Raw genomic sequence first — 14,281 nt, 5'->3', positions numbered from 1 at the left:
GGTCAGGAGGAGGAAGTTGCGGTCAGTGACACTTGTGGGGCAGGAGGTGGATTATTTGGGGGGGGAGGTGGCAGTGGTGTGGCAAAATGTGGCACTTGTGGGGCAGGAGCTGGCACTTCAGGGGAATGAGCTGGCACTTGTAGGGCAGGAATTGGCACTTGTAGGGCAGGAATTGGCACTTGTGGGGCAGGAGGTGGATGATGTGGGGCAGGAGGTGGATGATGTGGGGCAGGAGGTGGATAATGTGGGGCAGGATGTGGTCATTGTGGGGCAGGAGGTGGAACTTGTGGGGCAGGAGGTGGAATTTGTGGCGTGGTAGGTGGCACTTGTGGGACAGGAACTGGCACTTCTGGGGCGGGAGGTGGAAGTTGTGGGGCAGGAAATGGCACTTGTGGGGCAGGAGTTGGCACATGTGGGACAGGAGTTTGAACCTGTGGGGTAAGAAATGGCAATTGTTGGGCAGGAGGTGGCACTTGTGGGGCGGGAAGTGGATGATGTGGTGCAGGAGCTGGCACTTGTGAAGCCTGAGCTGGCACTTGTGGGGCAGGAAGTGGAAGTTGTAAGACAGGAGGTGGAAATTGTGGGGCGGAATGTAAAGTTGTGGGGCAGGAGGTGGCACTTGTGGGTCAGGTGTTGGCACTTGTGGGGCAGGAGATGTAACTTGAGGGGAGGGGGTGGAAGTTGTGGGGCGGGAGGTGGCACTTGTGGGGCAGGAGTTGGCACTTGTGGGGCAGGAGGTGGATGATATGGGGCAGGAGTTGGCACTTGTTGGGCAGGAGGTAAAAGTTGCGGGGCAGGATTTGGCACTTGTGGGGCAGGAGTTGGCACACGTTGGGCAGGAGGTGGCACTTGTATGGCGGGATGTTGAAGTTGTGGGGCAGGAGGTGGCATTTGTGGGGCTGGAACTGGCTCTTGTGGGGCAGGAGGTGGAAGTTGTAGGGCAGGAAATGGCACTTGTGGGGCAGGAGGTGGCAGTTGTGGGGCAAGAAATGGCACTTGTGGGGCAGGAGTTGGCACTTGTGGGTCAGGTGGTGGCACTTGTGGTGTGGGAGGTGGCACTTGTGGAATTGGAGTTGGCACTAGTGCGGCAGAAGGTGGAAGTTGTGGGGAAGTATTTGGCACTTGTGGGGCAAGAGGTGGCACTTGTGGGGCAGGAGGTGGTCCTTGTGGGACGAGAGGTGGCACTTGTTGGGCAGGAGGTGGAACTTATGGGGTGTTACGTGGAAGTTGTGGGGCGGGAGGTGGCACCTGTGGAAATGGAGATGGCACTAGTGGGGCAGGTAGTGGCACTTGTGGGGCAGGATATGGAACTTATGGGGCAGGAGTTTTTGTTTTTGGGGCAGGAGGTGGAAGTTGTGGGGCTGGACGTGGCACTTGTGGGGCGGGAGTTGACATTTTGCGGAGGGTGGTGGCACTTGTTGGGCAGGAGGTGGCACTTGTGGGGCAGGAGTTGGCACTTGTGGGGCAGGAGGTGGAACTTATGGGATGTTACGTGGAAGTTGTGGGGCAGGACGTGGGTCTTTTTAGGCAGGAGGTGGAACTTGTGAGCCAGGAGATGGATGTTGTAGGGCGGGAGGTGGCACTTGTGGGGCAGGAGGTTGCAGTTGTGTGTCAGGAGAAGGAAGTTGGGCGGTCAGTGACACTTGTGGGGCAGGAGGTGGCACTTCAGGGCAATGAGCTGGCACTTGTAGGGCAGGAATTGGCATTCTGGCGCAGGGGGTGGATGATGTGGGGCAGGAGGTGGTCATTGTGGGGCAGGAGGTGGCACTTGTGGAGCAGGAGGTGGATGATGAGGGGCTGAAGCTGGTACTTGTGAAGCATGAGCTGGCAATTGTGGGGCAGGAATTGGCACTTGTGGGGCAGGAGGTGGCACTTGTTGGATGGGAGGTGGTTGATATGGGGAAGGAGGTGGCAATTGTGCGGTTCGAGGTGGCACTTGTGGAGCAGGAGATGGAAGTTGCGGGGCAGGAGTTGGCACTTGTGGGTCGGGAGGTGGCACTTGTGAGGCGGGAGGTGGCACTTGTGGGGCAAAATGCAACACTTGTGGGGCAGGAGTTATAACTTGTGGGGCAGGAGGTGGAAGTTGTGGAACAGAAGGTGGCACTTGTGGGGCGGGTGGTGGCACTTGTGGGGCGGGATGTGGCACTTGTGGGGCGGGAGGTGGGACTTGTGGGGCCAGAGGTTGAGGTTGTGGTTCGGGAGGTGGCACTTGTGGAGCAGGAGCCTACACTTGTGGGGCAGAATGTGGCACTTGTAAGGCAGGACGTTGAAATTGTGGAGCAGGTTGTGGCACTTGTGGGGCAGGAGGTGGAAATTGTGGGGCAGGAGGTGGTAATGGTGAGGCAGGAGGTCGCACTTGTGGGCCAGGAGTTGGAAGTTGTGGGGCGGGAGAATGAAGTTCTGGGGCGGGATGTGGAACTTGTGAGGCAGGAGGTGGAAGTTGTGGTGCGGGAGGTGGAAGTTGTAGGGCGGGAGGTGGCACTTGTGGGGCAGGAGTTGGAAGTTGAGTGACGGGAGGTGGCACTTGTGGGGCAGGTTGTGGAAGTTGTGGGGCGGGAGGTTGCACTTGTGAGACAGGAGGTGGCACTTGTGGGGCGGGAGGTGGAAGTTGTGAGGCAGGAGGTGGCACTTGGGCAGATTGTGCAACTCGTGGGCTGGGAGGTTGCACTTGTGGGGCAGGAGGTGAAAGTTGTGGGGCAGGAGGTGGCATTTGTAAGGCGGGAAGTAGCACTTGTGGGGCAGAAATTGGCACTTCTGGGGCAGGAGGTGGCACTTGTGGTGCAGGAGGTGGCACTGATGGGGCAGGAAATTGAGCTTTTGGGGCAGGAGATGGCACTTGTGGGGCGTAAGGTGGAACTTATGGGGCAGGAGGTGGAACTTGTGGAGCAGGAGGTGGTACTTGTGGGGCGGGAGGTTGGAGTTGTTGGGCAGGAGGTGGCATTTTGAGGCAGAAGGTGGCATTTGTGTGGCAGGAGGTGGCAATTGTGGGGCACGAGTTGGAAATTGTTGGGCAGGAGGTGGAAGTTTTGGGGCAGGGTTTGGCAGTTGTAGGGCGGGAGGTGGCACTTGTGGGGTGGGAGGTGGCACTTCTGGGGCAGGAAATGGAGCTTTTAGGGCAGGAGGTGGAACTTGTGGGGCGGGAGGTGGAACTTCTGCAGAAGGAGGTGGTACTTGTTTGGTGGAAATTGGAAATTGTTGGGAGGGAAGAGGTACTTGTGGGGCAGGAAGTGGCTCTTGTGGGGCAGGAGCTGGCACTTGTGGGTCAGGAGGTGGCACTTGTGGGTCAGGAGGAGGAAGTTGGTCAGTCAGTGACACTTGTGGGGCAGGAGGTGGATTATTTGGGGGGGAGGAGACAGTGGTGTGGACAAATGTGGCACTTGTGGGGCAGGAATTGGCACTTGTAGGGCAGGAATTGGCACTTGTGGAGCAGGAGGATGTCTTTGTCGGTCAGGAGGTGGCACTTGTGAGCAGGAAGTGGATAATGTAGTGCAGGAGCTGGCACTTGTGAAGCATGAGCTGGCACTTGTGGGGCAGGTGGTGGCACTTGTTGGGTAGGAGGTGGACGATGTGGGGCAGGAGGTGGCACTTGTGGAGCAGGAGGTGGAAGTTGCATTGCAGGATTTGGCATTTGTGGGTTGGGAGTTGGCACTTGTGGGGCATGAGGTGGAATTTGTGGGATGGTAGGTGGAACATGTGGGGCAGGAGCTGGCACTTGTGGGGCAGGATGTGGCACACGTTGCCAGGAGTCGGCACTTGTGTGGCGGGATGTTGAAGTTGTGGGGCGGGAGGTGGCACTTGTGGAACAGGTATTGTCACTTTTGGGGGAGGAGGTGGATGATGTGGGGCAGGAGGTGGCACTTGTGGGGCAGGAATTGGCACTTGTGGGGCAGGAGGTGGCACTTGTGGGGCAGGAGGTGGCACTTGTGGGGAAGGAGGTGGCACTTGAGGGGAAGGAGGTGGCACTTGTTTGGCAGGAATTGAAACTTGTGGGGTGGGATGGGGTACCTGTGGTGAAGGATGTGGCTCTTGTGGGGCAGGAGCTGGCACTTGTGGGGCATGAACTGGCACTTGTGGGTCATGAACTGGCACTTGTGGGCAGGAAGTGGATGATGTGGTGCAGGAGGTGGCACTTGTGAAGCATAAGCTGGCACATGTGGGGCAGGAATTGGCACTTGTGGGGCAGGAGGTTGAAGTTGTGGTTCAGGATGTAGCACTTGTGGGGCAGGAGCTGTAAATTGTCTGGCGAGATATGGCGCTTGTGGGGCAGGAGGTTGCACTAGTTTGGAAGGAGGTGGCACTTGTGGGGCGGGATGTGGCACTTGTGGGGCAGGAGGTGGCACTTGTGGAGAAGAAGGTGGATAATGCTGGCAATTGTGAAGCATGAGCTGTCACTTTTGGGGCAGGAATGGTCAGTTGTGCAGCAGGAGTTGGCACTTGTGAGGCAGGATGTGGCACACGGACAGGAGTTGGCACTTGTGGGGCAGGATGTGGCACACGGGCAGGAGTTGGCACTTGTGTGGTAGGATGTTGAAGTTGTTGGGCGGGAGGTGGCACTTGTGGGGCAGGAGGTGGCACTTGTGGGGCAGGTGTTGGCACTTGTGGGGCAGGAGGTGGAAGTTGTGGGGCGGTAGGTTGCACTTGTGCGTGGGAGGTGGATGTTGTGGGGCAGGAAATGGCACCTGTGGGGCAGGAGATGGCACTTGTGGGGCAGGAGGTAAAAATTGTGGGGTGGGATTGGGAAATTGTGGGGCAAGGGGTGGCAGTTGCGGGGCTGGGGGCGGCACTTGTGGGGCAGTGCGTGGCACTTGAGGGGCGGGAGGTGGTACTTGTGGGGCAGGAGGTGGCACTTGTGGGGCGGGATGTGGCAGTTGTGGGGCAGATGATGACACCTGTGGGGCGGGAGGTGGATGTTTTGGGGAAGGAGGTTGAAGTTGTGGGGAGGGTGGTGGCACTTGTGGGGCAGGAGGTGGCACTAGTGGGGCAGGAGTTGGCACTTGTGGGCTGGGTCATAGCACTTGTTGGGCAGGGGTTGGCACTTGTGGGGCAGGAAATGTTACTTGTGGGGCAAGAAGTGGCTCTTGAAGGGCAGGAGGTAGCACTTGTGCGGCAGGAGTTAATTCTTGTGGATCTGGAGGTGGCACTTGTGGGCCTGGAGGTTGCACTTGTGAGGCGGGAGGTGGAAGTTGTGGGGCGGGTGGTGGCAGTTGTGGGGCTGGAGGTATCACTTGTGCGGCAGGAAGTGGCACTTGTGGAGCAGAAGGTGGCACTTGTGGGGAAGAGGTGACACTTGAGGGGCAGAAGCTGGCACTTGTGGGGCAGAAGTTGGCACATGTGGGTCGGGAGGTGGCACATGTGGGGTGGGAGGTGGAACTTGTGGGTCAGGAGTTGGATTTGTGGGGCGGGTTGTGGCACTTGTGGGTCGGGAGGTGGCACTTGTGGGGCGTGAGGTGGAAGTTGTGGGGCGGAGGTGGCAATTGTGGGTCAGGAGGAGGCATTTGTGAGGCAGGAGGTGGATGACGTGGGGCAGGAGGTGGATGATGTGGGGCAGGAGGTGGCACTTGTGGGGAAGTAGGTAGCACTTGTGGGGCAGGAGGTGGCACTTGTGTGGCAGGAGGAGGCACTTGTGGGGCAGGAGGAGGCTGTTGTTGGGCGGGAAGTGGAAGTTGTGGGGTGGGAGGTGGCACTTGTGGGGCTGGATGTGGAAGTTGTGTGGCAGGATTTGACACTTCTGGGGCTGCAGGTGGCACTTGTGGGGTGGGTGGTAGAACTTGTGGGGGGTGAGGTGTAACTTGTGGAGCGGGAGGTGACAACTGTGGGACAGGAGGAGGCACTTGTGGGTCGGGAGGTGGCACTTTTAAGGCGGGAGGTGGCAGTTGTGGGGCGGGAGGTGGAAGTTGTGCGGCACGATTTAGCACTTGTGTGGCTGGAGGCGGCACATGTGGGGCGGGAGGTGGCACTTGTGGGGCGGGAAATGGAACTTGTGGGGCAGCACGTGGCACTAGTTGAGCAGGAGGTGGAAATTGTGCGGCGGGAGGTGAATGATATGAGGCAGGAGGTAGCGGTTGTGGGGCAGGAGGTGGCACTTATGGGGCATGGGATGGTATTTGTTGTGCAGTAGGTGGCACTTGTGGAGTGGGAGATGGAAGTTGTGGGGCAGGAGGTGACACTTGTGGGGCGGTTGGTGGATGATGTGGGGCAGGAGTTGGCACTTGTGGGGCAGGAGGTGGCACCTGTTGGGCAAGAGGTGGCACTTGTGGGGCAGGTGCTGGCACTTGTGGGGCATGAGCTGGCAATTGTGGGGCAGGAATTGGCACTTGTGGGGCAGGAGGTTGCACTTGTGGGGAAGGAGGCTGTCTTTGTGGGGTTGGAGGTGGCACTTGTGGGGCAGGAAGTTGATGATGTGGGGCAGGAGCTGGCATTTGTGAAGCATGAGCTGGCACTTGTGAAACAGGAATTGGCACTTGTAAGGCAGGAGGTGGAACTTGTGGGGCGGGATGTGGCACTTGCGGGATGCGAGGTGGCACTTGTGGGGTAGGAGTTGGCACTTGTGGGTCAGGTGGTGGTACTTCTGGGGCAGGATCGGGCACTTGTGGGGCAAGGGGTGGCAATTGTGAGGCCGAAGGTGGCACTTGTGGGGCAGGAGGTGGAAGTTGTGGGTCAGGAGGTGACATTTGTGGAACAGGAGGTGGATGATGTGGGGCAGGAGGTAGCAATTTTGGGCCGGGACGTGGCACTAGTGGGGCGAGATGTTGCACTTGTTGGGCGGGAGGTGGCACTTTTGGGGCATAAGGTGAAAATTGAGGGACATGAGGTGGCACTTGTGGGGCAGGAGTTGGCACTTGTGTGGTAGGAGGTGGCAATTGTGGGGCAGGAGCTTGCAGTTGTGAGGCGGGATGTGGAAGTTGTGGGGCGGGTTGTGGCAGCTGTGGGGCTGGAGGTGTCACTTGTGCAGCGGGAAGTGGCACTTGTAAGGCAGGAAGTAGCACTTGTGGGGCAGGAGGTGGCACTTTTGGAGCGTGAGGTGGATGTTGTGGGGCAGGAGTTGGCACTTGTGGGGCGGGAGTTGGCACTTGTGGGGCAGGAGGTTGCACTTGTGGGGTGGGATGTGGTACTTGTCGGGAAGGAGCTGGCACTTGTGGGGCAGGAGTTGGAATTTGTGGGGTGGTAGGTGGAACATGTGGGGCACTTGGTTGCACTTGTGGGGCAAGAGGTGGCACTTGTGGGGAAGGAGCTGGCACTTGTATGGCAGGAATTGAAACTTGTGGGTTGGGATGGGGTACCTGTGGTGAATGAAGTGGCTCTTGTGGGGCAGGAGCTGGAACTTGTGGGGCAGGAGCTGGCACTTGTGGGGCAGGAGCTGGCACTTGTGGGGCATGAACTGGCACTTGTAAGCAGGAAGTGGATGATGTGGTGCAGGAGCTGGCACTTGTGAAGCATGAGCTGGCACATGTGGGGCAGGAATTGGCACTTGTGGGGCAGGAGCCTACACTTGTGGGGCAGAACGTGGCACTTGTGGGGCAGGAGGTTGAAGTTGTGGTGCAGGATGTAGCACTTGTGGGGCAGGAGCTGTAAATTGTCTGGCGAGATAAGGCACTTGAGGGGCAGGAGGTTGCACTAGTTTGGCAGGAGGTGGCACCTGTGGGGCGGGATGTGGCACTTGTGGGGCGAGAGGTGGCACTTGTGGGGCAGAAGGTGGATGATGTGGGGCAGGAGCTGGCAATTGTGAAGCATGAGCTGTCACTTTTGGGGCAGGAATTGTCAGTTGTGCGGCAGGAGTTGGCACTTGTGGGGCAGGATGTGGCACACGGGCAGGAGTTGGCACTTGTGTGGTGGGATGTTGAAGTTGCCGGACGGGAGGTGGCACTTGTGGGGCTGGAAGTGGCAGTTGTAGGGCTGGAGGTGGCACTTGTGGAATTGGAGTTGGCACTAGTGGGGCAGAAGGTGGAAGTTGTGGGGAAGTATTTGGCACTTGTGGGGCAGGAGGTGGCATTTGTGGAGCATGAGTTGACACTTGTGGGGCAGGAGCTGGCACTTGTGGGGCAGGAGCTGGCACTTGTGGGGCAGGAATTGGCACTTGTGGGGCAGGAGGTGGCACTTGTGGGGAAGGAGGCTGTCTTTGTGGGGTTGGAGATGGCACTTGTGGGGCAGGAAGTTGATGATGTGGGGCATGAGCTGGCATTTGTGAAGCATGAGCTGGCACTTGTGAAGCAGGAATGGGCACTTGTAAGGCAGGAGGTAGCACTTGTGGGGCGGGATGTGGCACTTGTGGGGCAGGAGTTGGCACTTGTGGGTCAGGTGGTGGTACTTCTTGGGCAGGATCGGGCACTTGTGGGGCAGGATGTGGAAGCTGTGGGACGGGAGGTGGAAGTTATGGGGTGGGAGGTGGAAGTTGTGGGGCAAGAATTGGCAATTGTGGGGCAAGAAGTGGCAATTGTGGGGCAGAGGGTGGCACTTGTACGGCAGGAGGTGGCACTTGTGGGACAGGACGTGGCAATTGGGAAGGACGTGGCACTTGTGGGGTGGGAGGTGGCACTTGTGGGGCAGGAGGTGGCACTTGTGGGGCAGGAGGAGGCTGTTGTTGGGCGGGAGGTGGGACTTGTGTAACAAGAGGTGGAATTTGTGCGGTGGGATGTGGAAATTGTGGGGCAAGGGGTGGCACTTGTGAGGCAGAAGGTGGCACTTGTGGGGCAGGAGGTGGAAGTTGTGGGTCAGGAGGTGACATTTGTGGAACAGGAGGTGGATGATGTGGGGCAGGAGGTAGCAATTTTGGGCCGGGACGTGGCACTAGTGGGGCGAGATGTTGCACTTGTTGGGCGGGAGGTGGCACTTTTGGGGCATAAGGTGAAAATTGAGGGACATGAGGTGGCACTTGTGGGGCAGGAGTTGGCACTTGTGTGGTAGGAGGTGGCAATTGTGGGGCAGGAGCTTGCAGTTGTGAGGCGGGATGTGGAAGTTGTGGGGCGGGTTGTGGCAGCTGTGGGGCTGGAGGTGTCACTTGTGCAGCGGGAAGTGGCACTTGTAAGGCAGGAAGTAGCACTTGTGGGGCAGGAGGTGGCACTTTTGGAGCGTGAGGTGGATGTTGTGGGGCAGGAATTGGCACTTGTGGGGCGAGAGTTAGCACTTGTGGGGCAGGAGGTTGCACTTGTGGGGTTGGATGTGGTACTTGTGGGGCGGGAGGTTGCACTTGTTGGGGGGGTGGTGGCAATTGTGGGGTAGGAGGTGGCACTTGTTGGGCGAGAGTTGCAATTGTGAGACGGGAGGTGGCAATTGTGGGTCACGTAGTGGCACTTCTGGGTCAGGAGGTGGTACTTGTGGGGCGGGCGGTGGAACTGGTGGGGCTGGAGGTGGCACTTGTGGGTTGGGAGGTGGCAATTAAGGAGAAGGACGTGGATTATGTGGGGCAAGTGGCGGCACTTGTGGGGCAGGATGTGGAAGTTGTGGGTCAGGAGGTGACATTTGTGGAACAGGAGGTGGATGATGTGGGGAAGGAGGTGGATGATGTGGAACAGTAGGTGGCACCTGTGGGGCAGGAGATGGCACTTATGGGGCAGGAGATGGTATTTGTTGTGCAGTAGGTGGCACTTGTGGAGTGGGAGATGGAAGTTGTGGGGCAGGAGGTGGCAATTGTGGGCCGGGAGCTGGAAGTTGTGGGTCGGGAGGTGGCACTTGTGGTGCAGGAGGTGGCACTTGTGGGGCGGTTGGTGGATGATGTGGGGCAGGAGTTGGCACTTGTGGGGTAAGGGTTGGCACTTGTGGGGTGGGAGGAGGCACTTGTGTGGCGGGGGGTGGCAATTGCTGGGTGGGAAGTGGCAGTTGTGGGGCAGTAGGTTGAAGGTTTGGGGCAGGAGGTGGCACTTGTGGGGTGGAAGGTAAGAAGATTTGGGGTGTGACGTGGAAGTAGTGGGGCGGGAGGTGGCACTTGTGGGGCGGGAGGTGGCAATTGTTGGGCAGGAGTTGGCACTTGTGTGGCTGGAGGTTGAAGTTGTGGGGCGAGAGGTAGCACTTGTGGGGCAGGAGCCGGCACTTGTGGGGCAGGAGTTGGCACTTGTGGATCAGGTGGTGGCACATGTGGGGCGGGGTTCGACGTTGTGGGGCAAGAGGTGGAACTTGTGGGGCAAGAGGTGTAACTTGTGGGGCAGGAGGTGGCTATAGAGGGGCGGGAGGTGGCACTTGTGTGGCGGGAGGTGGCACTTGTGGGGCAGGAGATGGCACTTGTGGAGCAGGAGGTGGAAGTTGCACGTCAGGATTTGGCACTTGTGGGGCGGGAGATGGCACTTGTGGGGCGGGAGATGGCACTTGTGGGGCGGGAGATGGCACTTGTGTGTCTGGAGGTTTAACTTGTGGGGTGGGAGGTGGCACTTGTGGGGAAGGAGGTGGCACTTGTGTGGCAGGAGGTGGCAAATGTGGTGCAGGAAATGGCACTTGTGGGGCAGGAGTTGGCACATGTGGGTTAGGAGGTGGCACTTGTGGGGCAGGAGGTGGATGATGTGGTGCAGGAGCTGGCAATTGTGAAGCATGAGCTGGCACTTTTAGGGCTGGAATTGGCACTTGTGGGGTGGGAGGTGGATGATGTGGGGCAGGAGGTGGATGTTGCGTGGCAGGATTTGGCCCTTGTGGGGCAGGACGTGGCACTTGTAGAGCGGGAGGGGGCACTTGTGGGGCCTGAGGTGGCACTTGTAGGGCAGGATGTGGCATTTGTTGGGCAGGAGGTGGCATTTGTGGGGCGGGAGCTGGAAGTTGTGAGGCAGGGGGTGGCACTTGTAAGGCAGGAGGTAGAACTTGTGGGGCAGGAGTTGGCACTTGTGGGGCACATAGTTGCATTAGTGGGTCAGGTGGTGGCACTTGTGGGTCAGGTGGTGGCACTTGTGGGGCGGGATGTGGAAGTTGTGGGGCGTGAGGTGACACTTGTGGGGCGGAAGTTGAACTGTTGGGGTGTGAGGTGGCACTTGTGGGGCGGAAGGTGGCACTTGTGGGCAGGAGGTGACACTTGTGGGGCAGGATGTGGCACTTGTGCGTGGGAGGTGGCACTTCTGGGGCGGGAGGTGGCACTTGTGGGGGGTGGCACTTGTGAGGCACGAGGTGGCACTTGTGGGGCGGGAGGTGGAAGTTGTGATGCAGGAGGTGGTACATGTGGGGCGGGAGGTGGAAGTTGTGATGCAGGAGGTGGTACATGTGGGGCGGGAGGTGGAAGTTGTGATGCAGGAGGTGGTACATGTGGGGCGGGAGGTGGAAGTTGTGATGCAGGAGGTGGAACATGTGGGGCGGGAGGTGGAAGTTGTGATGCAGGAGGTGGTACATGTGGGGCGGGAGGTGGAAGTTGTGATGCAGGAGGTGGTACATGTGGGGCGGGAGGTGGAAGTTGTGATGCAGGAGGTGGTACATGTGGGGCGGGAGGTGGAAGTTGTGATGCAGGAGGTGGAACATGTGGGGCGGGAGGTGGAAGTTGTGATGCAGGAGGTGGTACATGTGGGGCGGGAGGTGGAAGTTGTGATGCAGGAGGTGGTACATGTGGGGCGGGAGGTGGAAGTTGTGATGCAGGAGGTGGTACATGTGGGGCGGGAGGTGGCACTGATGGGGCAGGAAATTGAGCTTTTGAGGCAGGAGATGACACTTGTGGGGCGTAAGGTGGAACTTATGGGGCAGGAGGTGGAACTTGTGGAGCAGGAGGTGGTACTTGTGGGGCGGGAGGTTGGAGTTGTTGGGCAGGAGGTGGCATTTTGAGGCAGAAGGTGGCATTTGTGTGGCAGGAGGTGGCAATTGTGGGGCACGAGTTGGAAATTGTTGGGCAGGAGGTGGAAGTTTTGGGGCAGGGTTTGGCAGTTGTAGGGCGGGAGGTGGCACTTGTGGGCCAGGAGGTGGAAGTTGTAGGGCAGGAGGTGGCACTTGTGGGGCGGGAGGTGGCACTTCTGGGGCAGGAAATGGAGCTTTTAGGGCAGGAGGTGGAACTTGTGCAGAAGGAGGTGGTACTTGTTGGGCGGAAATTGGAACTTGTTGGGAGGGAAGAGGTTCTTGTGGGGCAGGAAGTGGCTCTTGTGGGGCAGGAGCTGGCATTTGTGGGGCAGGAGCTGGCACTTGTGGGTCAGGAGGAGGAAGTTGGTCAGTCAGTGACACTTGTGGGTCAGGAGGTGGATTATTTGGGGGGGAGGAGGCAGTGGTGTGGACAAATGTGGCACTTGTGGGGCATGAACTGGCACTTGTGGGGCAGGAATTGGCACTTGTGGGGCAGAAGGATGTCTTTGTCGGTCAGGAGGTGGCACTTGTGAGCAGGAAGTGGATGACGTGGTGCAGGAGCTGGCACTTGTGAAGCATGAGCTGGCACTTGTGGGGCAGGAATTGGCACTTGTGGGGCAGGAGGTTGCACTTGTGGGGCAGGAGGTGGCACTTTTGGGGCGGGAGGTGGCAATTGTGGGGCGGGAGGTGGATGATGTGGGGCAAGAGGTGGCACTTGTGAAGCAGGAATTGGCATTTGTAAGGCAGGAGGTGGCACTTGTGGGGCGGGATGTGGCACTTGCGGGATGCGAGGTGGCACTTGTGGGGCAGGAGTTGGCACTTGTGGGTCAGGTGGTGGTACTTCTGGGGCAGGATCGGGCACTTGTTGGGCAGGATGTGGAAGCTGTGGGACGGGAGGTGGAAGTTATGGGGTGGGAGGTGGAAGTTGTGGGGCAAGAATTGGCAATTGTGGGGCAAGAAGTGGCAATTGTGGGGCAGAGGGTGGCACTTGTTCGGCAGGAGGTGGCACTTGTGGGACAGGAGTTGGCAATTGGGAAGGACGTGGCACTTGTGGGGTGGGAGGTGGCACTTGTGGGGCAGGAGGTGGCACTTGTGGGGCAAGGGGTTAATTCTTGTGGAACAGGAGGTGGCACTTGTGGGCCTGGAGGTTGCACTTGTGAGGCGGGAGGTGGAAGTTGTGGGGCGGGTGGTGGCAGTTGTGGGGCTGGAGGTATCACTTGTGCGGCAGGAAGTGGCACTTGTGGAGCAGAAGGTGGCACTTGTGGGGAAGAGGTGACACTTGAGGGGCAGGAGTTGGCACTTGTGGGGCAGAAGTTGGCACATGTGGGTCGGGAGGTGGCACTTGTGGGTCAGGAGGTGGCACTTGTGGGGCAGGAGGAGGCTGTTGTTGGGCGGGAAGTGGAAGTTGTGGGGCGGGAGGTGGCACTTGTGGGGCTGGATGTGGAAGTTGTGTGGCAGGATTTGACACTTCTGGGGCTGCAGGTGGCACTTGTGGTGTGGGTGGTAGAACTTGTGGGGGGTGAGGTGTAACTTGTGGAGCGGGAGGTGACAACTGTGGGAAAGGAGGAGGCACTTGTGGGTCGGGAGGTGGCACTTTTAAGGCGGGAGGTGGCAGTTGTGGGGCGGGAGGTGGAAGTTGTGCGGCACGATTTAGCACTTGTGTGGCTGGAGGCGGCACTTGTGGGGCGGGAGGTGGCACTTGTGGGGCGGGAAATGGAACTTGTGGGGCAGCAAGTGGCACTAGTTTAGCAGGAGGTGGAAATTGTGGGGCGGGAGGTGAATGATATGAGGCAGGAGGTAGCGGTTGTGGGGCAGGAGGTGGCACTTATGGGGCGGGAAATGGAACTTGTGGGGCAGCAAGTGGCACTAGTTTAGCAGGAGGTGGAAATTGTGGGGCGGGAGGTGAATGATATGAGGCAGGAGGTAGCGGTTGTGGGGCAGGAGGTGGCACTTATGGGGCAGGAGATGGTATTTGTTGTGCAGTAGGTGGCACTTGTGGAGTGGGAGATGGAAGCTGTGGGGCAGGAGGTGACACTTGTGGGGCGGTTGGTGGATGATGTGGGGCAGGATTTGGCCCTTGTGGGGCGGGAGATGGCACTTGTGGGGCAGGACGTGGCACTTGTGGAGCGGGAGGGGGCACTTGTGGGGCCTGAGGTGGTACTTGTAGGTCAGGAGGTGGCATTTGTGGGGCGGGAGGTGGAAGTTGTGAGGCAGGGGGTGGCACTTGTAAGGCAGGAGGTAAAACTTGGGCAGGAGTTGGCACTTGTGGGGCACGAGTTGGCACTTGTGGGGCAGGTAGTTGCATTAGTGGGTCAGGTGGTGGCACTTGTGGGTCAGGTGGTGGCACTTGTGGGGCGGGATGTGGAAGTTGTGGGGTGTGAGGTGGCACTTGTGGGGCAGAAGTTGACACTGTTGGGCTGTGAGGTGTCACTTGTAAGGTGGAAGGTGGCACTTGTGCGTGGGAGTTGGAATTTGTGGGGCGGGATGTGGCACTTGTGCGTGGGAGGTGGCACTTGTGGGGCAGGATGTGGCATTCTTGGGGCGGGAGGTG

This window comes from Coturnix japonica, chromosome 10 (assembly GCF_054131305.1).
Source record: "Coturnix japonica strain WE chromosome 10, WE-NBRP24, whole genome shotgun sequence".
In the NCBI taxonomy this organism is placed as follows: domain Eukaryota; kingdom Metazoa; phylum Chordata; class Aves; order Galliformes; family Phasianidae; genus Coturnix; species Coturnix japonica.
This window is presented reverse-complemented; position numbering follows the sequence as displayed.